At 50.9% G+C, this 25,021-nt stretch overlaps 9 non-coding genes and 11 pseudogenes across 9 annotated transcripts; 6 read left to right on the plus strand and 14 right to left on the minus strand.

Moving 5' to 3' along the window:
• Nucleotides 1-1,023: 1,023 nt before the first annotated feature.
• On the plus strand, nt 1,024-1,142 carry LOC148671001 (5S ribosomal RNA; annotated as a pseudogene).
• Nucleotides 1,143-1,679: 537 nt separating this feature from the next.
• Nucleotides 1,680-1,798, plus strand: LOC148671002 (5S ribosomal RNA). Its single transcript, XR_015937888.1, has one exon. It is a non-coding gene; the product is annotated as a 5S ribosomal RNA (ribosomal RNA).
• A 537-nt stretch (nt 1,799-2,335) lies between these two features.
• Nucleotides 2,336-2,454, plus strand: LOC148671003 (5S ribosomal RNA). The gene has a single exon (XR_015937889.1). It is a non-coding gene; the product is annotated as a 5S ribosomal RNA (ribosomal RNA).
• A 536-nt stretch (nt 2,455-2,990) lies between these two features.
• LOC148671004 (5S ribosomal RNA) lies at nt 2,991-3,109 on the plus strand. The gene has a single exon (XR_015938500.1). It is a non-coding gene; the product is annotated as a 5S ribosomal RNA (ribosomal RNA).
• A 536-nt stretch (nt 3,110-3,645) lies between these two features.
• On the plus strand, nt 3,646-3,764 carry LOC148671005 (5S ribosomal RNA; annotated as a pseudogene).
• A 537-nt stretch (nt 3,765-4,301) lies between these two features.
• On the plus strand, nt 4,302-4,420 carry LOC148671006 (5S ribosomal RNA; annotated as a pseudogene).
• A 9,470-nt stretch (nt 4,421-13,890) lies between these two features.
• On the minus strand, nt 13,891-14,009 carry LOC148671007 (5S ribosomal RNA; annotated as a pseudogene).
• Nucleotides 14,010-14,546: 537 nt separating this feature from the next.
• On the minus strand, nt 14,547-14,665 carry LOC148671008 (5S ribosomal RNA). Its single transcript, XR_015938823.1, has one exon. It is a non-coding gene; the product is annotated as a 5S ribosomal RNA (ribosomal RNA).
• Nucleotides 14,666-15,202: 537 nt separating this feature from the next.
• LOC148671009 (5S ribosomal RNA) lies at nt 15,203-15,321 on the minus strand. Its single transcript, XR_015939137.1, has one exon. It is a non-coding gene; the product is annotated as a 5S ribosomal RNA (ribosomal RNA).
• Nucleotides 15,322-15,840: 519 nt separating this feature from the next.
• Nucleotides 15,841-15,959, minus strand: LOC148671010 (5S ribosomal RNA; annotated as a pseudogene).
• A 537-nt stretch (nt 15,960-16,496) lies between these two features.
• Nucleotides 16,497-16,615, minus strand: LOC148671011 (5S ribosomal RNA; annotated as a pseudogene).
• A 537-nt stretch (nt 16,616-17,152) lies between these two features.
• On the minus strand, nt 17,153-17,271 carry LOC148671012 (5S ribosomal RNA; annotated as a pseudogene).
• Nucleotides 17,272-17,808: 537 nt separating this feature from the next.
• LOC148671013 (5S ribosomal RNA) lies at nt 17,809-17,927 on the minus strand. Its single transcript, XR_015938468.1, has one exon. It is a non-coding gene; the product is annotated as a 5S ribosomal RNA (ribosomal RNA).
• A 537-nt stretch (nt 17,928-18,464) lies between these two features.
• LOC148671014 (5S ribosomal RNA) lies at nt 18,465-18,583 on the minus strand. The gene has a single exon (XR_015937891.1). It is a non-coding gene; the product is annotated as a 5S ribosomal RNA (ribosomal RNA).
• Nucleotides 18,584-19,120: 537 nt separating this feature from the next.
• Nucleotides 19,121-19,239, minus strand: LOC148671015 (5S ribosomal RNA; annotated as a pseudogene).
• A 537-nt stretch (nt 19,240-19,776) lies between these two features.
• LOC148671016 (5S ribosomal RNA) lies at nt 19,777-19,895 on the minus strand. The gene has a single exon (XR_015938885.1). It is a non-coding gene; the product is annotated as a 5S ribosomal RNA (ribosomal RNA).
• Nucleotides 19,896-20,432: 537 nt separating this feature from the next.
• LOC148671017 (5S ribosomal RNA) lies at nt 20,433-20,551 on the minus strand (annotated as a pseudogene).
• A 537-nt stretch (nt 20,552-21,088) lies between these two features.
• On the minus strand, nt 21,089-21,207 carry LOC148671018 (5S ribosomal RNA; annotated as a pseudogene).
• Nucleotides 21,208-21,744: 537 nt separating this feature from the next.
• LOC148671019 (5S ribosomal RNA) lies at nt 21,745-21,863 on the minus strand (annotated as a pseudogene).
• A 699-nt stretch (nt 21,864-22,562) lies between these two features.
• Nucleotides 22,563-22,727, minus strand: LOC148671020 (U1 spliceosomal RNA). Its single transcript, XR_015937601.1, has one exon. It is a non-coding gene; the product is annotated as a U1 spliceosomal RNA (small nuclear RNA).
• Between the last annotated feature and the right edge of the window lie 2,294 nt (nt 22,728-25,021).

Raw genomic sequence — 25,021 nt, forward strand, 5'->3', positions numbered from 1 at the left:
CCCCATCTCACCTTCCATCTCTGTGGTGCAGCCACAGAGAAAGTATTCATGCAGGCTGATTTAAGATGTTTTCTTTTGATAAGGGACAGCTCCCAGATGGGGATGCACTTAGCTAAGCCTGGCTATCATGATCAATGGTCATCCATTGGCGCCTATCTGTCTAGGGAGTGCCAAATGGACATCTGGACTGCATTCCTAAGTGTCAAGAGTAAGTGACTCATATCTCACCTTGATCAACCAATCAGGGACTGGCAGGGCGTGGTAATACCACGTGGGTCTCCAATGCCTGCCAAACTCTCAACCAATCAGCACACATCTGTGTCTTGGTCAAAAAGTGAGCGCAAGCTCAGATCGGGGCTCTCCTTGGCCATTGTCGCACATCCTCAGAGACAATCATGTGACAACTGCTGTTGTCTGCAAAGGGACTTGGACTTTGTTATAAGCGCAAGGCCGAGGATCCCGTACGTACTCAGAATTCAGAAAGCTTTTAAGCGCAGGAGGCGCCCTATCCCCGCTCGCTCGCTCATTCCCCTGTTCACACGTGCAGTGCGGCTTGTCCGTCTGTTTATTTGTCAGCTTTGGCGAGACACGGGTGCTTGTGTATTAGCGTGAGCGTTTTTTATTCTGATCAGGAACAGTTTTACAAGTCCGCAAAGGATCGAGGAAAGGTTTATCGCCAGCTGAAAAGAGACACAGCGCTTCGGCTGTGGAGACTTGTTCGGCTGGCGTTCGGAGAGTCGCGTTTTTCAGAATTGTATTGAGATCGTTTTCCACAGAGCTCAGATGTCAAAGCACAGCAGCAGCTCTCCACAGCGATCCTCTATAGCGCCCTTTCTCCCGCTGCTCCGTCCTCATTGGAAGGAAGCAAGAGTGAAAGGCTGAAGTGAAATAGAGCGGGGACGAAGGCAGTGAAGAGAGAGAACGTGGGAAGAAGAGAAAAACGCAAGGGAAAAAAAGCAGCGTCGTAAAAGAGGTGACGGAGCTGTCCTCTCAATAAGAAGGGTGCCAGGGAGCCTTGCTCTCGCTTATGGCCACACCCCCTTGAGCACGCCTGATCTCGTCTGATCTCGGAAGCTAAACAGAGATGGGCCTGGTTAGTACTTGGATGGGAGACCGCCTGGGAATACCAGGTGCTGTAAGCTTTTAAGCGCAGGAGGCGCCCTATCCCCGCTCGCTCGCTCATTCCCCTGTTCACACGTGCAGTGCTGTTTGTCCGTCTGTTTATTTGTCAGCTTTGGCGAGACACGGGTGCTTGTGTATTAGCGTGAGCGTTTTTTATTCTGATCAGGAACAGTTTTACAAGTCCGCAAAGGATCGAGGAAAGGTTTATCGCCAGCTGAAAAGAGACATAGCGCTTCGGCTGCGGAGACTTGTTAGGCTGGCGTTCGGAGAGTCGCGTTTTTCAGAATTGTATTGAGATCGTTTTCCACAGAGCTCAGATGTCAAAGCACAGCAGCAGCTCTCCACAGCGATCCTCTATAGCGCCCTTTCTCCCGCAGCTCCGTCCTCATTGGAAGGAAGCAAGAGTGAAAGGCTGAAGTGAAATAGAGCGGGGACGAAGGCAGTGAAGAGAGAGAACGTGGGAAGAAGAGAAAAACGCAAGGTAAAAAAAGCAGCGTCGTAAAAGAGGTGACGGAGCTGTCCTCTCAATAAGAAGGGTGCCAGCGAGCCTTGCTCTCGCTTACGGCCACACCCCCTTGAGCACGCCTGATCTCGTCTGATCTCGGAAGCTAAACAGGGATGGGCCTGGTTAGTACTTGGATGGGAGACCGCCTGGGAATACCAGGTGCTGTAAGCTTTTAAGCGCAGGAGGCGCTCTATCCCCGCTCGCTCGCTCATTACCCTGTTCACACGTGCAGTGCGGCTTGTCCGTCTGTTTATTTGTCAGCTTTGGCGAGACACGGGTGCTTGTGTATTAGCGTGAGCGTTTTTTATTCTGATCAGGAACAGTTTTACAAGTCCGCAAAGGATCGAGGAAAGGTTTATCGCCAGCTGAAAAGAGACACAGCGCTTCGGCTGTGGAGACTTGTTCGGTTGGCGTTCGGAGAGTCGTGTTTTTCAGAATTGTATTGAGATCGTTTTCCACAGAGCTCAGATGTCAAAGCACAGCAGCAGCTCTCCACAGCGATCCTCTATAGCGCCCTTTCTCCCGCAGCTCCGTCCTCATTGGAAGGAAGCAAGAGTGAAAGGCTGAAGTGAAATAGAGCGGGGACGAAGGCAGTGAAGAGAGAGAACGTGGGAAGAAGAGAAAAACGCAAGGGAAAAAAAGCAGCGTCGTAAAAGAGGTGACGGAGCTGTCCTCTCAATAAGAAGTGTGCCAGCGAGCCTTGCTCTCGCTTACGGCCACACCCCCTTGAGCACGCCTGATCTCGTCTGATCTCGGAAGCTAAACAGGGATGGGCCTGGTTAGTACTTGGATGGGAGACCGCCTGGGAATACCAGGTGCTGTAAGCTTTTAAGCGCAGGAGGCGCCCTATCCCCGCTCGCTCGCTCATTCCCCTGTTCACACGTGCAGTGCGGCTTGTCCGTCTGTTTATTTGTCAGCTTTGGTGAGACACGGGTGCTTGTGTATTAGCGTGAGCGTTTTTTATTCTGATCAGGAACAGTTTTACAAGTCCGCAAAGGATCGAGGAAAGGTTTATCGCCAGCTGAAAAGAGACACAGCGCTTCGGCTGTGGAGACTTGTTCGGCTGGCGTTCGGAGAGTCGCGTTTTTCAGAATTGTATTGAGATCGTTTTCCACAGAGCTCAGATGTCAAAGCACAGCAGCAGCTCTCCACAGCGATCCTCTATAGCGCCCTTTCTCCCGCAGCTCCGTCCTCATTGGAAGGAAGCAAGAGTGAAAGGCTGAAGTGAAATAGAGCGGGACGAAGGCAGTGAAGAGAGAGAACGTGGAAAGAAGAGAAAAACGCAAGGGAAAAAAAGCAGCGTCGTAAAAGAGGTGACGGAGCTGTCCTCTCAATAAGAAGGGTGCCAGCGAGCCTTGCTCTCGCTTACGGCCACACCCCCTTGAGCACGCCTGATCTCGTCTGATCTCCGAAGCTAAACAGGGATGGGCCTGGTTAGTACTTGGATGGGAGACCGCCTGGGAATACCAGGTGCTGTAAGCTTTTAAGCGCAGGAGGCCCCCTATCCCCGCTCGCTCGCTCATTCCCCTGTTCACACGTGCAGTGCGGCTAGTCCGTCTGTTTATTTGTCAGCTTTGGCGAGACACGGGTGCTTGTGTATTAGCGTGAGCGTTTTTTATTCTGATCAGGAACAGTTTTACAAGTCCGCAAAGGATCTAGGAAAGGTTATCGCCAGCTGAAAAGAGACACAGCGCTTCGGCTGCGGAGACTTGTTCGGCTGGCGTTCGGAGAGTCGCGTTTTTCAGAATTGTATTGAGATCGTTTTCCACAGAGCTCAGATGTCAAAGCACAGCAGCAGCTCTCCACAGCGATCCTCTATAGCACCCTTTCTCCCGCTGCTCCATCCTCATTGGAAGGAAGCAAGAGTGAAAGGCTGAAGTGAAATAGAGCGGGGACGAAGGCAGTGAAGAGAGAGAACGTGGGAAGAAGAGAAAAACGCAAGGGAAAAAAAGCAGCGTCGTAAAAGAGGTGACGGAGCTGTCCTCTCAATAAGAAGGGTGCCAGCGAGCCTTGGTCTCGGTTACGGCCACACCCCCTTGAGCACGCCTTATCTCGTCTGATCTTGGAAGCTAAACAGGGATGGGCCTGGTTAGTACTTGGATGGGAGACCGCCTGGGAATACCAGGTGCTGTAAGCTTTTAAGCGCAGGAGGCCCCCTATCCCCGCTCGCTCGCTCATTCCCCTGTTCACACGTGCAGTGCGGCTTGTCCGTCTGTTTATTTGTCAGCTTTGGTGAGACACGGGTGCTTGTGTATTAGCGTGAGCGTTTTTTATTCTGATCAGGAACAGTTTTACAAGTCCGCAAAGGATCGAGGAAAGGTTTATCGCCAGCTGAAAAGAGACACAGCGCTTCGGCTGCGGAGACTTGTTCGGCTGGCGTTCGGAGAGTCGCGTTTTTCAGAATTGTATTGAGATCGTTTTCCACAGAGCTCAGATGTCAAAGCACAGCAGCAGCTCTCCACAGCGATCCTCTATAGCGCCCTTTCTCCCGCTGCTCCATCCTCATTGGAAGGAAGCAAGAGTGAAAGGCTGAAGTGAAATAGAGCGGGGACGAAGGCAGTGAAGAGAGAGAACGTGGAAAGAAGAGAAAAACGCAAGGGAAAAAAAGCAGCGTCGTAAAAGAGGTGACGGAGCTGTCCTCTCAATAAGAAGGGTGCCAGCGAGCCTTGCTCTCGGTTACGGCCACACCCCCTTGAGCACGCCTGATCTCGTCTGATCTCCGAAGCTAAACAGGGATGGGCCTGGTTAGTACTTGGATGGGAGACCGCCTGGGAATACCAGGTGCTGTAAGCTTTTAAGCGCAGGAGGCCCCCTATCCCCGCTCGCTCGCTCATTCCCCTGTTCACACGTGCAGTGCGGCTTGTCCGTCTGTTTATTTGTCAGCTTTGGCGAGACACGGGTGCTTGTGTATTAGCGTGAGCGTTTTTTATTCTGATCAGGAACAGTTTTACAAGTCCGCAAAGGATCGAGGAAAGGTTTATCGCCAGCTGAAAAGAGACACAGCGCTTCGGCTGTGGAGACTTTATTAATAAGGCCCCTCAGTAGTTGAGATCTCTGTTATACCCATCTAGAAACATGCAATCAGCATGTTATTGCTGAAGCAATAGTCACAACATTATTCCACACCTGGGTGAGATGCGGGTTATGATGACAGTCATGCTTTCTACACCTTATACTGAGCTCAGAAATGGACCAAGCGGACATCTCACGAGCAGATCCCTCCGCGTATAAGAAAGGCAATTTGTCTCAGCAAAAATACCACGGATTCACATCCAAAATATGATAAAAAGGCAAAAACCCCACACTTGGAATGCAAACGTACCCTAAAAAGGAAACACGGTTTTAAAACGAACTTGATTTTCCCCTGGAGAAACCTTTTTATGGACACACATCGCATCTATTACACATGTAGAACTAAATATAAAGATAAAACTTCATATAAGAAGTCATGACATATCACACATGACGAAGTCTGGTCCAGAATAAACAGTTTACACTGACCCACCTTTATTTACCCTGGTCACTCACTTCTATTAACTGTTTAACTGGGTAACAAATTAATATTTGTTTCAATTTGGGATCTACACCTGGGAGCCCTGAAATGTTGGCCAGAGGGGAGAAGCTGATATTCAGACGTGAGAATATATTAAAAAAAGGATCTGATGTTGTTTTTCACCTGTCTAATCAAAGCTTGTTCAAAAATTATCTGATTATAGGACACACGAGTTTATAATCATACTCATTCCACTTTTTAACCCCGTATATATGCACAATGTGAAACGTATATACACTAAATCTCACGTGTGACTCCCATAATATACATTTCTTTACGAAAATTAGGAACACTTACTACAATTATCAACCCCCCATGACGAGGCAATATTTCATACCTTTGTTTCTTTGTGGGTTCAAAGTTCTGTCCTGTCGTTTCACACGTAATGTTTTGGTAGTTATCTCAATTTTCCTTTGCAATTATCTCCAAGATCATCATCAACTTTTTGTAAAACGCTATGCACAACTGATATTTAAAGAAAGTCCTGTACCAAAACGTCTTCGTAGGGAAAGACAACTTTTTTTTTCCTTACGTTAGTCGCTACACGGTTACTCAGAAAATCCATTCACCGCCTTTAAAAAAAAAGTTTCGTTTTTTATTGTGGTTCACTGACATTTCTGTCACAATTCTGAGGGACCCCATATAAAATTCACTTGCCGGTATAAAGACGCCGGCGAGGATAAGACAGGTATCGAGCCACCTGCGTATCTAGCGGACGTTTAAAATAAAAAAAATGGCGTGTAATGTTGCGAAGGGCTACTGTTTTTTTTTAATAGTTTGTCGATTGTAAGGGACGTGGGCCGCGACAGAAATACTGGACGGGGTGGGAAAAGGTTTATTGATGGTTTATTGTACCGCAACGGTCACAATTGACTCACCAGCAAAGATGGCACCGAGGCCACATCGGCTCCCTCCCGCCCTGCCTCGCACCGAAGCTCGAGCTGCGGAGCGCGACGCCAAACCGCCAGTCCACGGGCGCGGGCGCCGGACACAGACGTCATAAACCCTTCCGAGGCGCAGGAATTATAGATCACTGTAGTTTCTTCTGGACCCGGGTTAGGGACAGTGTGCCCTCCGTGAGAGTCTTCTGAGGAAGCCAGTGTCTCATGGGTGTCCAGGCTTGGTACCATCTGTCCATCACAGGACACACACACACTCACTCACACACCCTGGACAGGACACCAGTCACTCACAGGACACACACACACACTCACACTCACACTCACACACACTCACACACACACACACACACACCCTGAACAGGACACCAGTCCCTCACAGGACACACACACACAACCTGGATAGGACACCAGTCCCTCACAGGACACTCAGACACACACTCACACACCCTGGACAGGAACCAGTCACTCACAGGACACACACACGCACATACACACACACACACTCACACTCACACTCACACTCACACACACACACACACTCACACACACACACACACACACACACACTCACACACACACACTCACACACCCTGAACAGGACACCAGTCCCTCACAGGACACCCACACACAACCTGGATAGGACACCAGTCCCTCACAGGACACTCAGACACACACTCACACACCCTGGACAGGAACCAGTCCATCACATGACAAACACACACTCACTCACACACCCTGGACAGGACAGCACTCCATCACAGGACACACACACACCAGGGCCAGTTTTCCCAGAAGCCAATTAGCCCAAAAGCCTGGGTGAGCTCCTCCAGTCAGTACAGGGGGCTCTCTGCCTTCAGCTCTGTTCGCCGATGTCCCACCAGCCCGTCTCTCTCTCAGCCTGTCTCTTGACTTGCAGGAGGAAGAGGAGGTGGAGACAGCTCCTCCGGCAGGAGAGAGGAAGAAGGTCAGTGCTGGTCCCACCCTACCTCCTGTCCTGTCTGTGGTGGAGTTTCGCCATCTTGTCTGTCTTGTCAGCCCTGTCTGTCACTGTCTCTCTCCTCCTCCTCTCTGTGCTGTGGTGTCCAGTCAGTGTGTCTCTCTCCTCCTCTTCTCTGTCCTATGGTGTACAGTGGGTCAGTATTAGTGGGCTACACCCAGGCTCACTCACTGCGAGTGTGATCTCAGCAGAGTCTCTGTACTCTTGGGACACTTGACTCACCTGTCTCTCTCTTTCTCTCCCTGTGCTGTCCCTCTCCTGCCCCCTCTCTCCCTACTCGGACTCCAGCTGGAGGAGGTCCAATCACCACCTCCTGTGAGACAGAAGAAAAAGAAAGTGGGTAATGCTCTGATTCTCTCTTTACTCCTGTCCAGTGTCCAGTCAGTGTGTGTGTATGAACCCCTCTCTCTCTCAGTGCAGTGTTCATGTACTGGAGTGTCCAGTCAGTGTGTGTGTATGAACCCCTCTCTCTCTCAGTGCAGTGTTCATGTCCTGGAGTGTCCAGTCCGACTCTTAACGTGACTCTCCTGTCTCTGCTTCAGAAGTGCTGGTGCGTCTTTTTAAAGTCCCTGAGCTGCATGTCGGTGGAGACAGATGATAAGGACGAGCCGATGGAGGCGGCGGAGACCGTGTGTCAGGAGAGGAAGAGCGAGGGAGAGGAGGAGCAGGCTGCCGGGAAGGACAAGAAGAAGAAGAGGAGGTGCAGGTGAGCAGACAGGGGGACGCCGCCCGGTCGTGTCTGTGATTCAAGAAGGAGTCTCCTCTTGCTGTTTGATGTCATGGTGATGTCCGTGTCTGTGTCCCTCACACCTGCAATAACAATATTCTTTCCAGGTTCCTTTCCTGGTTCTGTGCCAGCTAAGATCGGAGTCGCCTTCCCCACCAAGGACTGGACTGGACTGGACTGGACTGGAGCTGAGGGACACCAGACTGGACTGGACTGGAGCCAAGGGACCCCAGACTGTGCTGGACCGAAGCTGAGGGACCCCAGACTGCACTGGACCGGAGCTGAGAGACACCAGACTGGACTGGACTGGAGCTGAGGGACCCCAGTCTGTGCTGGACCGAAGCTGAGGGACCCCAGTCTGTGCTGGGCCAAAGCTGAGGGACCCCAGTCTGTGCTGGACCGAAGCTGAGGGACTCCAGACTGTGCTGGACCAAAGCTGAGGGGCCCCAGACTGGACTGGACTGGAGCTGAGGGGCCCCAGGCTGTGCTGGACCGAAGCTGAGGGACCCCAGACTGGACTGGACCAAAGCTAAGGGACCCCAGACTGTGCTGGACTGAAGCTGAGGGACCCCAGTCTGGACCGAAGCTGAGAGACCCCAGTCTGTGCTGGACCGAAGCTGAGGGACCCCAGTCTGGACTGCACTGGAGCTGAGGGACCCCAGTCTGGACCGAAGCTGAGGGACCCCAGTCTGTGCTGGGCCGAAGCTGAGGGACACCAGTCTGGACTGAAGCTGAGGGACCCCAGACTGTGCTGGGCCGAAGCTGAGGGACCCCAGTCTGTGCTGGACCGAAGCTGAGGGACCCCAGACTGTGCTGGACCGAAGCTGAGGGACCCCAGACTGGGCTGCACTGGAGCTGAGGGACACCAGACTGGACTGGACTGCACTGGAGCTGAGGGGCCCCATACTGGACTGGACCAGAGCTGAGGGGCCCCAGACTGGACTGGACCGGAGCTGAGGGACCCCAGATCCCAGTCTGGACTGAAGCTGAGGGACCCCAGTCTGGACTGAAGCTGAGGGACCCCAGACCCCAGTCTGGACTGAAGCTGAGGGACCCCAGACTGGACTGTGGAAAACTTTCACATTATCTCCACCTGAGTCCTCAGATCGTCTGCATGACCTTGTATTATTAAGTATTATTTTAAGGTCCTGTGATGATCGTAAGATGGGGGGGGGGGTGTGTCCCTTGACATTAATCTGTATTGTAATTTTTGTTCTTTTGTTAAGCATCATTAAAATGTTTTTTAAAAAAAGCTTTTGGTTTTTTCCCTCCCCCCCCGAAACGAACAAACAGAGTCTGTCTTTCTCTTTCATCCCGGAGAGTTTGTGGTTGATGGATTGAGGCCGAGAGCCCTCGTTGTCGGCGTGCCACCAGTTAGCGGGGCTAAAGCAGGGGGGGCATCGTGTCCAATACTCCTTGAAACGAGACAGATTTCAAGCCACCTCCGTCTGAAGAGAAGGAAGTTGACCACGAACTCCAGGGTGTCCTAGGAAGCTCTTTAGCCATCGTTTGCCCAGCAGCCATCTCACCCTGCAGCTCCCAGCTAGCAGCCCCCTCCCCACTGGAGCCCAGCAGGTAGAAGCCTGGTCAGTACCTGGAGGGGAGACTCCTGGGAAAAACTGAGGTTGCTGCTGGGAGAGGTGTGAGTGGGGCCAGCAGGGGGCGCTTTCACCCTGCGGTCTGTGTGGGTCCTGATGCCCCAGTATAGTGACGGGGGACACTGGACTGTAAACAGGCGCCGTCCTTCGGATAAGACGTCAAACCGAGGTCCTGACTCTCTGTGCTCATTAACAATCCCGGGGTGTTTCTGGAGAGGAGTAGGGGTGTTACCCCAGTGTCCTGGCCTGATTCCCCCCCTGGTCTTGACCCATCATGGCCTCCTTATCACCCCCCCTCTCTGAACTGGCTCCATCCCTCTGCTCTCCTCCCCACTGAGAGCTGCTGTGTGCTGAGCGGACTGGAGCATCATCCACGTGGGGGCTGCACACTGGGGGGGCTGGAGGGGATCCCCCTGACCTGGGAAGAGCTCTGAGTGGAGAGTCCAGACGGATTAATTATTATTATTATTATTCGTGCTGCACTGGGCTTCAGTCCTGGTAGTGAGAGGGGGATCTGTGATCAGTACAGATACTTATGACTGTATAATAATACACGATAGAAATGGAAAACAGGGTAGCGCTGTAGTCTCTTCGAAACGTTTTGAACTGCCAGAAGAAGTTTTCACAACCCGGACTCGTGAAGGTACAGGTCTTCTCCCTTCGTCCGGAGTAAGGTGAGAGGTTATCCCCTCGGGGCGCAGTATCCCCGATGCACCCCCCCACCACCACCCAAAATGACACACACTTCTGTGACGATTGGGAGACCCCGGTTCGATCAGCCCCTGCGGTGTAGGAAACGACCCGCTGGAGAGAACACGCAGACTCCACACAGAAGGGTCACCTCGGCATTTATTCCAACAGCAAAACACCAGAGAGAAACGGGTCTCCGAAAGATGAGCGCACACCGGGAAAAACACTACGGGGTCATTACAAATGGGAATAGGAGTTCTTTTTTTCTTTTCCGGACGTCAGTTGTATCGTGTCCTGGTGATTTCTCCTGTTTCGAACGGAGTTCAATGTCACGTTTCTACTTTATTAGAGAGAGGCACTGAACTTTGGGGAACGTGACATCCACCCAGTATTACTAGTAGGTTGATAAATATAAATGTTCTTTTTCCCCCCGTATGATACCTCGCGAAATATAACGATGGCCAACTCCTTAAGTCGAAATTTAAACCCTTCTCACGCTACAAGACAGTCCGTCAACATCGCCGCGGCCCGAAGCGCAACCTTCGGTATGACGTTGGTGGAAAAGGGGGTGGGGTAAGTACGTCACAGCCGGGGGAAGCCCCTATCACGTGAGAGGGGTGCTGCGGGCGACGAGCCCCCGGGGGCGAAGAGAAGTTGATTTGCGTGGGGTGTGGAAACACTACACGACCGGGCAAGCGAGCCGTTTTTTTTTTTGTTTTGTTTTTTCAGAACATCAGAACAACCGCAGAGATGACCATCGATCCACTCCGGACGTTTCCTTTTTTGTCCTTTTTGGCCTCCAAAATAAAAAAAAAAAACTGGGATCCATCGTGGCGTTGCCAAATTAAAACGTCAACCACTTTTCGGGCTTTCGTGCTGTCCATGATGAAACCGTCATGGTTGTGTAAGGATACGTTACGTCACAGACCGGCGGCGCTCGGACGTGAGGAGTGTCGTTACGTTTTTGAAACGGGCACGTCAGACAAGATCTCTGACAAGATCTCTGAAAAACCCAAACCTATAAGATTCAATTTCAATTCAGTTTTTTTTATATAGCGCCTTTCACAACAAGAATGCCCCAAGGCCCCGAACAAAGGAGTTGTTCCACACCCCCGCCACCCTCTGTGTACAGTAGAGCCCCCTGTACTGACTGGAGGAGCTCACCCAGCTGTGTCTGGAGAGAAGCCGGGGTATCGGCTTCAACCACAGGGCTGGGCGGCTTGTTCCCCACCCCCATCCCCTTCTGTGTACAGAAGAGCCTCCTGTCCTGACTCCAGTAGGAAATGTCACCTGGAGGCAACACACCGGCTTCTTTTAACAGATCACCTCGGGAATCGGGAACAACGGAGCTGTGTGCGGCCGTCTGTACGGAGGGGTTCAGCGCGGGGGGGCTCCGGGCTCGGGTCTGGACCCGGGGGGGGGGGGGGGGCTGTCTGTGTGGAGTCTGCATGTTCTCCCTGTGTTCTTCGGGTCCAAAGACAGGCTTTTGGGCTAATTGGCTTCTGGGAAAACTGGCCCTGGTGTGTGTGTGTCCTATGATGGAGTGCTGTCCTGTCCAGGGTGTGTGAGTGAATGTGTGTTTGTCATGTGATGGACTGGTTCCTGTCCAGGGTGTGTGAGTGTGTGTGTCTGAGTGTCCTGTGAGGGACTGGTGTCCTATCCAGGTTGTGTGTGTGTGTCCTGTGAGGGACTGGTGTCCTGTTCAGGGTGTGTGAGTGTGTGTGTGTATCCTGTGAGTGACTGGTGTCCTGTCCAGGGTGTGTGAGTGTGTGTGTCCTGTGATGGACTGGTGTCCTATCTAGGGTGTGTGTATGTCCTGTGATGGACTGGTGTCCTGTCCAGGGTGTGTGAGTGAGTGTGTGTGTGTCCTGTGATGGACTGGTGTCCTGTCCAGGGTGTGTGAGTGTGTGTGTCTGTGTGTCCTGTGATGGACAGATGGTACCAAGCCTGGACACCCATGAGACACTGGCTTCCTCAGAAGACTCTCACGGAGGGCACACTGTCCCTAACCCGGGTCCAGAAGAAACTACAGTGATCTATAATTCCTGCGCCTCGGAAGGGTTTATGACGTCTATGTCCGGCGCCCGCGCCCGTGGACTGGCGGTTTGGCGTCGCGCTCCGCATCTCGAGCTTCGGTGCGAGGCAGGGCGGGAGGGAGCCGATGTGGCCTCGGCGCCATCTTTGCTGGTGAGTCAATTGTGACCGTTGCGGTACAATAAACCATCAATAAACCTTTTCCCACCCCGTCCAGTATTTCTGTCGCGGCCCACGTCCCTTACAATCGACAAACTATAAAAAAAACAGTAGCCCTTCGCAACATTACACGCCATTTTTTTATTTTAAACGTCCGCTAGATACGCAGGTGGCTCGATACCTGTCTTATCCTCGCCGGCGTCTTTATACCGGCAAGTGAATTTTATTTGGGGTCCCTCAGAATTGTGACAGAAATGTCAGTGAACCACAATAAAAAACGAAACTTTTTTTTTAAAGGCGGTGAATGGATTTTTTGAGTAACCGTGTAGCGACTAACGTAAGGAAAAAAAGTTGTCTTTCCCTACGAAGACGTTTTGGTACAGGACTTTCTTTAAATATCAGTTGTGCATAGCGTTTTACAAAAAGTTGATGATGATCTTGGAGATAATTGCAAAGGAAAATTGAGATAACTACCAAAACATTACGTGTGAAACGACAGGACAGAACTTTGAACCCACAAAGAAACAAAGGTATGAAATATTGCCTCGTCATGGGGGGTTGATAATTGTAGTAAGTGTTCCTAATTTTCGTAAAGAAATGTATATTATGGGAGTCACACGTGAGATTTAGTGTATATACGTTTCATATTGTGCATATATACGGGGTTAAAAAGTGGAATGAGTATGATTATAAACTCGTGTGTCCTATAATCAGATAATTTTTGAACAAGCTTTGATTAGACAGGTGAAAAACAACATCAGATCCTTTATTTTAATATATTCTCACGTCTGAATATCAGCTTCTCCCCTCTGGCCAACATTTCAGGGCTCCCAGGTGTAGATCCCAAATTGAAACAAATATTAATTTGTTACCCAGTTAAACAGTTAATAGAAGTGAGTGACCAGGGTAAATAAAGGTGGGTCAGTGTAAACTGTTTATTCTGGACTAGACTTCGTCATGTGTGATATGTCATGACTTCTTATATTAAGTTTTATCTTTATATTTAGTTCTACATGTGTAATAGATGCGATGTGTGTCCATAAAAAGGTTTCTCCAGGGGAAAATCAAGTTCGTTTTAAAACCGTGTTTCCTTTTTAGGGTACGTTTGCATTCCAAGTGTGGGGTTTTTGCCTTTTTGTATTTTTGCTGAGACAAGTTGCCTTTCTTATACGCGGAGGGATCTGCTCGTGAGATGTCCGCTTGGTCCATTTCTGAGCTCAGTATAAGGTGTAGAAAGCATGACTGTCATCATAACCCGCATCTCACCCAGGTGTGGAATAATGTTGTGACTATTGCTTCAGCAATAACATGCTGATTGCATGTTTCTAGATGGGAATAACAGAGATCTCAACTACTGAGGGGCCTTATTAATAAAGTCTCCACAGCCGAAGCGCTGTGTCTCTTTTCAGCTGGCGATAAACCTTTCCTCGATCCTTTGCGGACTTGTTAAACTGTTCATGATCAGAATAAAAAACGCTCACGCTAATACACAAGCACCCGTGTCTCGCCAAAGCTGACAAATAAACAGACGGACAAGCCGCACTGCACGTGTGAACAGGGGAATGAGCGAGCGCGCGGGGATAGGGCGCCTCCTGCGCTTAAAAGCTTACAGCACCTGGTATTCCCAGGCGGTCTCCCATCCAAGTACTAACCAGGCCCATCCCTGTTTAGCTTCCGAGATGAGACGAGATCAGGCGTGCTCAAGGGGGTGTGGCCGTAAGCGAGAGCAAGGCTCGCTGGCACCCTTCTTATTGAGAGGACAGCTCCGTCACCTCTTTTACGACGCTGCTTTTTTTCTCTTGCGTTTTTCTCTTCTTCCCACGTTCTCTCTCTTCACTGCCTTCGTCCCCGCTCTATTTCACTTCAGCCTTTCACTCTTGCTTCCTTCCAATGAGGACGGAGCTGCGGGAGAAAGGGCGCTATAGAGGATCGCTGTGGAGAGCTGCTGCTGTGCTTTGACATCTGAGCTCTGTGGAAAACGATCTCAATACAATTCTGAAAAATGCGACTCTCCGAACGCCAGCCGAACAAGTCTCCACAGCCGAAGCGCTGTGTCTCTTTTCAGCTGGCGATAAGCCTTTCCTCGATCCTTTGCGTACTTGTAAAACTGTTCCTGATCAGAATAAAAAACGCTCACGCTAATACACAAGCACCCGTGTCTCGCCAAAGCTGAGAAATAAACAGACGGACAAGCCGCACTGCACGTGTGAACAGGGGAATGAGCGAGCGAGCGGGGATAGGGCGCCTCCTGCGCTTAAAAGCTTACAGCACCTGGTATTCCCAGGCGGTCTCCCATCCAAGTACTAACCAGGCCCATCCCTGTTTAGCTTCCGAGATCAGACGGGATCAGGCGTGCTCAAGGGGGTGTGGCCGTAAGCAAGAGCAAGGCTCGCTGGCACCCTTCTTATTGAGAGGACAGCTCCGTCACCTCTTTTACGACGCTGCTTTTTTTCCCTTGCGTTTTTCTCTTCTTCCCACGTTCTCTCTCTTCACTGCCTTCGTCCCCGCTCTATTTCACATCAGCCTTTCACTCTTGCTTCCTTCCAATGAGGACGGAGCTGCGGGAGAAAGGGGGCTATAGAGGATCGCTGTGGAGAGCTGCTGCTGTGCTTTGACATCTGAGCTCTGTGGAAAACGATCTCAATACAATTCTGAAAAACGCGACTCTCCAAACGCCAGCCGAACAAGTCTCCACAGCCAAAGCGCTGTGTCTCTTTTCAGCTGGCGATAAACCTTTCCTCGATCCTTTGCGGACTTGTTAAACTGTTCATGATCAGAATGAAAAACGCTCACGCTAATACACAAGCACCCGTGTCTCGCCAAAGCTGACAAATAAACAGACGGACAAGCCGCACTGCACTTGTGAACAGGGGAATGAGCCAGCGAGCGGGGATAGGGCGCCTCCTGCGCTTAAAAGCTTACAGCACCTGGTATTCCCAGGCGGTCTCCCATCCAAGTACTAACCAGGCCCATCCCTGTTTAGCTTCCGAGATCAGATGAGATCAGGCGTGCTCAAGGGGGTGTGGCCGTAAGCGAGAGCAAGGCTCGCTGGCACCCTTCTTATTGAGAGGACAGCTCCGTCACCTCTTTTACGACGCTGCTTTTTTTACCTTGCGTTTTTCTCTTCTTCCCACGTTCTCTCTCTTCACTGCCTTCGTCCCCGCTCTATTTCACTTCAGCCTTTCACTCTTGCTTCCTTCCAATGAGGACGGAGCTGCGGGAGAAAGGGCGCTATAGAGGATCGCTGTGGAGAGCTGCTGCTGTGCTTTGACATCTGAGCTCTGTGGAAAACGATCTCAATACAATTCTGAAAAACGCGACTCTCCGAACGCCAGCCGAACAAGTCTCCTCAGCCGAAGCGCTGTGTCTCTTTTCAGCTGGCGATAAACCTTTCCTCGATCCTTTGCGGACTTGATCAGAATAGAAAACGCTCACGCTAATACACAAGCACCCGTGTCTCGCCAAAGCTGACAAATAGACGGACAAGCCGCACTGCACGTGTGAACAGGGGAATGAGCGAGCTAGCGGGGATAGGGCGCCTCCTTTGCTTAAAAGCTTACAGCACCTGGTATTCCCAGGCGGTCTCCCATCCAAGTACTAACCAGGCCCATCCCTGTTTAGCTTCCTAGATCAGACGAGATCAGGCGTGCTCAAGGGGGTGTGGCCGTAAGCGAGAGCAAGGCTCGCTGGCACCCTTCTTATTGAGAGGACAGCTCCGTCACCTCTTTTACGACGCTGCTTTTTTTACCTTGCGTTTTTCTCTTCTTCCCACGTTCTCTCTCTTCACTGCCTTCGTCCCCGCTCTATTTCACTTCAGCCTTTCACTCTTGCTTCCTTCCAATGAGGACGGAGCTGCGGGAGAAAGGGCGCTATAGAGGATCGCTGTGGAGAGCTGCTGCTGTGCTTTGACATCTGAGCTCTGTGGAAAACGATCTCAATACAATTCTGAAAAACGCGACTCTCCGAACGCCAGCCGAACAAGTCTCCTCAGCCGAAGCGCTGTGTCTCTTTTCAGCTGGCGATAAACCTTTCCTCGATCCTTTGCGGACTTGTTAAACTGTTCATGATCAGAATAAAAAACGCTCACGCTAATACACAAGCACCCGTGTCTCGCCAAAGCTGACAAATAAAGAGACGGACAAGCCGCACTGCACGTGTGAACAGGGGAATGAGCGAGCGAGCGGGGATAGGGCGCCTCCTGCGCTTAAAAGCTCACAGCACCTGGTACTCCCAGGCGGTCTCCCATCCAAGTACTAACCAGGCCCATCCCTGTTTAGCTTCCGAGATCAGACGAGATCAGGCGTGCTCAAGGGGGTGTGGCCGTAAGCGAGAGCAAGGCTCGCTGGCACCCTTCTTATTGAGAGGACAGCTCCGTCACCTCTTTTACGACGCTGCTTTTTTTCCCTTGCGTTTTTCTCTTCTTCCCACGTTCTCTCTCTTCACTGCCTTCGTCCCCGCTCTATTTCACTTCAGCCTTTCACTCTTGCTTCCTTCCAATGAGGACGGAGCTGCGGGAGAAAGGGCGCTATAGAGGATCGCTGTGGAGAGCTGCTGCTGTGCTTTGACATCTGAGCTCTGTGGAAAACGATCTCAATACAATTCTGAAAAACGCGACTCTCCGAACGCCAGCCGAACAAGTCTCCACAGCCGAAGCGCTGTGTCTCTTTTCAGCTGGCGATAAACCTTTTCTCGATCCTTTGCGGACTTGTTAAACTGTTCATGATCAGAATAAAAAACGCTCACGCTAATACACAAGCACCCGTGTCTCGCCAAAGCTGACAAATAAACAGACGGACAAGCCGCACTGCACGTGTGAACAGGGGAATGAGTGAGCGAGCGGGGGTAGGGCGCCTCATGCGCTTAAAAGTTTACAGCACCTGGTATTCCCAGGCGGTCTCCCATCCAAGTACTAACCAGGCCCATCCCTGTTTAGCTTCCGAGATCAGACGAGATCAGGCGTGCTCAAGGGGGTGTGGCCGTAAGCGAGAGCAAGGCTCGCTGGCACCCTTCTTATTGAGAGGACAGCTCCGTCACCTCTTTTACGACGCTGCTTTTTTTCCCTTGCGTTTTTCTCTTCTTCCCACGTTCTCTCTCTTCACTGCCTTCGTCCCCGCTCTATTTCACTTCAGCCTTTCACTCTTGCTTCCTTCCAATGAGGACGGAGCTGCGGGAGAAAGGGCGCTATAGAGGATCGCTGTGGAGAGCTGCTGCTGTGCTTTGACATCTGAGCTCTGTGGAAAACGATCTCAATACAATTCTGAAAAACACGACTCTCCGAACGCCAGCCGAACAATTCTCCACAGCCGAAGCGCTGTGTCTCTTTTCAGCTGGCGATAAACCTTTCCTCGATCCTTTGCAGACTTGTTAAACTGTTCCTGATCAGAATAAAAAACGCTCACGCTAATACACAAGCACCCGTGTCTCGCCAAAGCTGACAAATAAACAGACGGACAAGCCGCACTGCACGTATGAACAGGGGAATGAGCGAGCGAGCGGGGATAGGGCGCCTCCTGCGCTTAAAAGCTTACAGCACCTGGCATTCCCAGGCGGTCTCCCATCCAAGTACTAACCAGGCCCATCCCTGTTTAGCTTCCGAGATCAGACGAGATCAGGCGTGCTCAAGGGGGTGTGGCCGTAAGCGAGAGCAAAGCTCGCTGGCACCCTTCTTATTGAGAGGACAGCTCCGTCACCTCTTTTACGACGCTGCTTTTTTTCTCTTGCGTTTTTCTCTTCTTCCCACGTTCTCTCTCTTCACTGCCTTCGTCCCCGCTCTATTTCACTTCAGCCTTTCACTCTTGCTTCCTTCCAATGAGGACGGAGCTGCGGGAGAAAGGGCGCTATAGAGGATCGCTGTGGAGAGCTGCTGCTGTGCTTTGACATCTGAGCTCTGTGGAAAACGATCTCAATACAATTCTGAAAAACGCGACTCTCCGAACGCCAGCCGAACAAGTCTCCACAGCCGAAGCGCTGTGTCTCTTTTCAGCTGGCGATAAACCTTTCCTCGATCCTTTGCGGACTTGTTAAACTGTTCCTGATCAGAATAAAAAACGCTCACGCTAATACACAAGCACCCATGTCTCGCCAAAGCTGAGAAATAAACAGACGGACAAGCCGCACTGCACGTGTGAACAGGGGAATGAGCGAGCGAGCGGGGATAGGGCGCCTCCTGCGCTTAAAAGCTTACAGCACCTGGTATTCCCAGGCGGTCTCCCATCCAAGTACTAACCAGGCCCATCCCTGTTTAGCTTCCGAGATCAGACGAGATCAGGCGTGCTCAAGGGGGTGTGGCCGTAAGCGAGAGCAAGGCTCGCTGGGACCCTTCTTATTGAGAGGACAGCTCCGTCACCTCTTTTACGACGCTGCTTTTTTTCCCTTGCGTTTTTCTCTTCTTCCCACGTTCTCTCTCTTCACTGCCTTCGTCCCCGCTCTATTTCACTTCAGCCTTTCACTCTTGCTTCCTTCCAATGAGGACGGAGCTGCGGGAGAAAGGGCGCTATAGAGGATCGCTGTGGAGAGCTGCTGCTGTGCTTTGACATCTGAGCTCTGTGGAAAACGATCTCAATACAATTCTGAAAAACGCGACTCTCCGAACGCCAGCCGAACAAGTCTCCACAGCCGAAGCGCTGTGTCTCTTTTCAGCTGGCGATAAACCTTTCCTCGATCCTTTGCGGACTTGTAAAACTGTTCCTGATCAGAATAAAAAACGCTCACGCTAATACACAAGCACCCGTGTCTCGCCAAAGCTGACAAATAAACAGACGGACAAGCCGCACTGCACGTGTGAACAGGGGAATGAGCGAGCGAGCGGGGATAGGGCGCCTCCTGCGCTTAAAAGCTTACAGCACCTGGTATTCCCAGGCGGTCTCCCATCCAAGTACTAACCAGGCCCATCCCTGTTTAGCTTCCGAGATCAGACGAAATCAGGCGTGCTCAAGGGGGTGTGGCCGTAAGCGAGAGCAAGGTTCGCTGGCACCCTTCTTATTGAGAGGACAGCTCCGTCACCTCTTTTACGACGCTGCTTTTTTTCCCTTGCGTTTTTCTCTTCTTCCCACGTTCTTTCTCTTCACTGCCTTCGTCCCCGCTCTATTTCACTTCAGCCTTTCACTCTTGCTTCCTTCCAATGAGGACGGAGCTGCGGGAGAAAGGGCGCTATAGAGGATCGCTGTGGAGAGCTGCTGCTGTGCTTTGACATCTGAGCTCTGTGGAAAACGATCTCAATACAATTCTGAAAAACGCGACTCTCCGAACGCCAGCCGAACAAGTCTCCACAGCCGAAGCGCTGTGTCTCTTTTCAGCTGGCGATAAACGTTTCCTCGATCCTTTTCGGACTTGTAAAACTGTTCCTGATCAGAATAAAAAACGCTCACGCTAATACACAAGCACCCGTGTCTCGCCAAAGCTGACAAATAAACAGACGGACAAGCCGCACTGCACGTGTGAACAGGGGAATGAGCGAGCGAGCGGGGATAGGGCGCCTCCTGCGCTTAAAAGCTTACAGCACCTGGTATTCCCAGGCGGTCTCCCATCCAAGTACTAACCAGGCCCATCCCTGTTTAGCTTCCGAGATCAAACGAGATCAGGCGTGTTCAAGGGGGTGTGGCCGTAAGCGAGAGCAAGGCTCGCTGGCACCCTTCTTATTGAGAGGACAGCTCCGTCACCTCTTTTACGACGCTGCTTTTTTTCCCTTGCGTTTTTCTCTTCTTCCCACGTTCTCTCTCTTCACTGCCTTCATCCCCGCTCTATTTCACTTCAGCCTTTCACTCTTGCTTCCTTCCAATGAGGACGGAGCTGCGGGAGAAAGGGCGCTATAGAGGATCGCTGTGGAGAGCTGCTGCTGTGCTTTGACATCTGAGCTCTGTGGAAAACGATCTCAATACAATTCTGAAAAACGCGACTCTCCGAACGCCAGCCGAACAAGTCTCCACAGCCGAAGCGCTGTGTCTCTTTTCAGCTGGCGATAAACCTTTCCTCGATCCTTTGCGGACTTTTAAAACTGTTCCTGATCAGAATAAAAAACGCTCGCGCTAATACACAAGCACCCGTGTCTCGCCAAAGCTGACAAATAAACAGACGGACTAGCCGCACTGCACGTGTGAACAGGGGAATGAGCGAGCGAGCGGGGATAGGGCGCCTCCTGCGCTTAAAAGCTTACAGCACCTGGTATTCCCAGGCGGTCTCCCATCCAAGTACTAACCAGGCCCATCCCAGTTTAGCTTCCGAGATCAGACGAGATCAGGCGTGCTCAAAGGGGTGTGGCCGTAAGCGAGAGCAAGGCTCGCTGGCACCCTTCTTATTGAGAGGACAGCTCCGTCACCTCTTTTACGACGCTGCTTTTTTTCCCTTGCGTTTTTCTCTTCTTCCCACGTTCTCTCTCTTCACTGCCTTCGTCCCCGCTCTATTTCACTTCAGCCTTTCACTCTTGCTTCCTTCCAGTGAGGACGGAGCAGCGGGAGAAAGGGCGCTATAGAGGATCGCTGTGGAGAGCTGCTGCTGTGCTTTGACATCTGAGCTCTGTGGAAAACGATCTCAATACAATTCTGAAAAACGCGACTCTCCGAACGCCAGCCGAACAAGTCTCCACAGCCGAAGCGCTGTGTCTCTTTTCAGCTGGCGATAAACCTTTCCTCGATCCTTTGCGGACTTGTAAAACTGTTCCTGATCAGAATAAAAAACGCTCACGCTAATACACAAGCACCCGTGTCTCGCCAAAGCTGACAAATAAACAGACGGACAAGCCGCACTGCACGTGTGAACAGGGGAATGAGCGAGCGAGCGGGGATAGGGCGCCTCCTGCGCTTAAAAGCTTACAGCACCTGGTATTCCCAGGCGGTCTCCCATCCAAGTACTAACCAGGCCCATCCCTGTTTAGCTTCCGAAATCAGACGAGATCAGGCGTGCTCAAGGGGGTGTGGCCGTAAGCGAGAGCAAGGCTCGCTGGCACCCTTCTTATTGAGAGGACAGCTCCGTCACCTCTTTTACGACGCTGCTTTTTTTCCCTTGCGTTTTTCTCTTCTTCCCACGTTCTCTCTCTTCACTGCCTTCGTCCCCGCTCTATTTCACTTCAGCCTTTCACTCTTGCTTCCTTCCAATGAGGACGGAGCAGCGGGAGAAAGGGCGCTATAGAGGATCGCTGTGGAGAGCTGCTGCTGTGCTTTGACATCTGAGCTCTGTGGAAAACGATCTCAATACAATTCTGAAAAACGCGACTCTCCGAACGCCAGCCGAACAAGTCTCCACAGCCGAAGCGCTGTGTCTCTTTTCAGCTGGCGATAAACCTTTCCTCGATCCTTTGCGGACTTTTAAAACTGTTCCTGATCAGAATAAAAAACGCTCGCGCTAATACACAAGCACCCGTGTCTCGCCAAAGCTGACAAATAAACAGACGGACTAGCCGCACTGCACGTGTGAACAGGGGAATGAGCGAGCGAGCGGGGATAGGGCGCCTCCTGCGCTTAAAAGCTTACAGCACCTGGTATTCCCAGGCGGTCTCCCATCCAAGTACTAACCAGGCCCATCCCAGTTTAGCTTCCGAGATCAGACGAGATCAGGCGTGCTCAAAGGGGTGTGGCCGTAAGCGAGAGCAAGGCTCGCTGGCACCCTTCTTATTGAGAGGACAGCTCCGTCACCTCTTTTACGACGCTGCTTTTTTTCCCTTGCGTTTTTCTCTTCTTCCCACGTTCTCTCTCTTCACTGCCTTCGTCCCCGCTCTATTTCACTTCAGCCTTTCACTCTTGCTTCCTTCCAGTGAGGACGGAGCAGCGGGAGAAAGGGCGCTATAGAGGATCGCTGTGGAGAGCTGCTGCTGTGCTTTGACATCTGAGCTCTGTGGAAAACGATCTCAATACAATTCTGAAAAACGCGACTCTCCGAACGCCAGCCGAACAAGTCTCCACAGCCGAAGCCAAGCCTTCGAGCAGGGATACAATAGAGGTACAGCCATTCACTGTTTGACATGTCTGCACTGGTACAGAACCTAGCAATCAGAAAACGGGTGAAACTGTCTTGAGAATTAGCATACAGTACCGAGGTCCCCATGACCAAATAAAGGCTAACCTCGATAATCAGCCTAAATAATGCAGACAACAGCAAAACGACTGACTTTGAAAAGGGAATGAATGTCCGGAAGGAGTAGTGTAACCAGCTTGAAATGCTTCTCCGGACCTCTAACTAAAAGAAACCGGGAACCAGCAGTGGCATCGACTCCTTTCGAACTGGGATCCTATCGCAGCACGTGGTGTCGTAACTCTTCCGTATCCGATATTGGACCAAGCACATCAGGGGAGAGCGCGAACGCAGTCCCCCACTACCAGAAATAATTCAGTCGAGATTCCCACATTTGGGGAATTCGCAGGGGTCAGCACAGCCGGAGTGCAATGGCCGAGCCTCGCCCTGGGTGAATCTATTTTTTAAGAACTTTATTTTCTTTTCACAAAAAAATACAGGACATCACAAATTAGAAAGCTTTACATTAATATACATACTTAAAACAGTATATATGATCACATCTCATTACATTTTGACACGGTACCAGTTACATAGCAACAATTTCTTTTTTTCTGGTGTAAATCACATTCTTTACTTAAACATGATAATGTTTTTCACAGTTTCTTGAGATATTGACCTATGCTCTCAATTTCCCACAGATTTTCTGCTTCGTAGCTTCGTAGCAGTATCTGGGACAGACTTCCCCCCTGAGGGTAGCGGCCTGTACATTATTTCCCTTCTGAGTCTTTCCTGCTTCCCACCCCATAGAAATTGAAACATCAATCTCCTCAGCGCCGCCGCAACACGGTGTTGGATTGGGAAGGTAGAAGCCAGAAAATTCAAGACAGGCAAGAGCTCGGCTTTGATGACCAGCACCTTCCCTGTCATGGTGAGGTCTCGGTCCTTCCATTGCATCAGTTTTTTGTTTAAGATTGGCAATTTGTTCTGCCAATTTACTGTTCCTATCTCTTCTCCAAAATACACCCCCAGGACCTTAATTCTCTTCTCTTGCAGCCTGAGATCATGTCCTTCTTTTGGCTCCCTCCAGTTCTGATAAAAAATCTCACTCTTAGATTTGTTAATTTTTGCAGAGGAAGCCAAAGAGAACTGATCACAACACTGCAGTGCTCTGCTAATTGAGGCATTGTCAGAGAGGAGGAGGGTGACGTCATCCATGTATAGAGACGTCTTTACCTCCGTTTCTTTCAAAGCGCCGTGCACCTTTTCATTGCTCTCGCTTTCAGAGCCTCCGCATGGCACACGAAAAAAAATCAATATCAGGACGCGCATTGAAGTGAAAGCAGGAAACATGCACTGTGCAGATCCCTCCACATTAAGAGGTGAGTGGGTCTGTTTGATGCACAAAGAATGCTTTGAAAAGCGTCAAAAGCAAGTCATTCCAAGTTGGTCGTTTGTGTTTTCCATTCACATGCGAAATGCTGAAATGATCTCTCGGCTCCTCGGTTTTCATTTCTGCTCCATAAAGGAATCACAGCACGCGTCGGCTTCCAGCATGGTGGGTCGGGATATGATGCCGGGGGTCGGAGAGAGCGATGTCTTCCTCGTTAGTATAGTGGTGATTATCCCCACCTGTCACACGGGAGACCGGGGTACATCAGGACGCGCATTGAAGTGAAAGCAGGAAGCGCTGCGACATGCACTGTGCACACTAAGAGGTGAGTGGGTCTGTTCAATCACAGCGCTAGGCGAATCCCCAAACAGTATGCATGGCGACAAAAGGAGCCAGTTTGTTTCTGCTTGGTTTTGAACCAGGGACCTGTCGCGTGTGAGGCAAACGTGATAACCACAACACTACGGAAACGGTGGGAAGCTGTGCCCAGTGGCCCAGTGTTGAGCTTCGCCAATGCGATTCAGCAGCTTCCAGTGCCTTTATTGGAGTGCGCTGATGGACCTTGCTCATTCTCCAGAGACCAGCACGCTTTTCATGGACAGAGCAGGAAAGGCGGTGCCACATTCTACAGCCCTCTCCACGCAATCGACAAAATCGGGCTACTGAAGTGGAGAAAATCTCCTCTCCAGAAAGTGCAAATATCATCTTGGAGAGTATAAATCCTCTTGCCGAAGGTCAGCACTGTCTACGAGAGTACCCCTCCCACCTCCTGCAGGTTTCTGAGCTGCAGCAATGATCAGTTCGTCTCACATGCGAGAAGTCTTCAGGTGGAAACAAGAGCCCCCTCTTCTCGCACATTTTGCACATGTTTGAGTGGTTTTAATGCGGCTCTTTCGTACATGGTGCTGATCTTTTGGAAAGCAGGAGCAGGTGACTCCTGTCACACGAGAAAGCACAGCCTTTTCCACCCCCAGCGTGTGTTTTGGTAACTTGCCATGATCGTATAGTGGTCAGTACTTTGCGTTGTGGTCACAACAACCTCGGTTCGAATCTGGGTCATGGCAGAATAGGGGCGTCTGCCTGTACTACTTGCACGAATGAAGGCAAAAAAAAAGCCAATCGATGTGAACGAACGGCACTTTACAGAGGAGCGCTGCCTGAGTGGATTGTTGATGAGGCCACTCTGACATCTTCTGTTTTCTTCAATGACTTACTCAGTGAAAATATTCCAGGCGATCTTGTCACTGTACTCCACGTAGATGATCTAAATGAATTCACAGTAGAGTACAGGACACACAGTGAGGAGCTCACGCAGTCAGTACTCTTGAATACGACAAGAGGAAAGGCACACTGCACATCTGTGGAACAGATTTAGCTTAATTGGCTTAGCTGGCTAAAG

The sequence above is a fragment of the Lepisosteus platostomus genome, chromosome 5, assembly GCF_059453375.1.
Source record: "Lepisosteus platostomus isolate fLepPlt1 chromosome 5, fLepPlt1.hap1, whole genome shotgun sequence".
In the NCBI taxonomy this organism is placed as follows: Eukaryota; Metazoa; Chordata; class Actinopteri; order Semionotiformes; family Lepisosteidae; genus Lepisosteus; species Lepisosteus platostomus.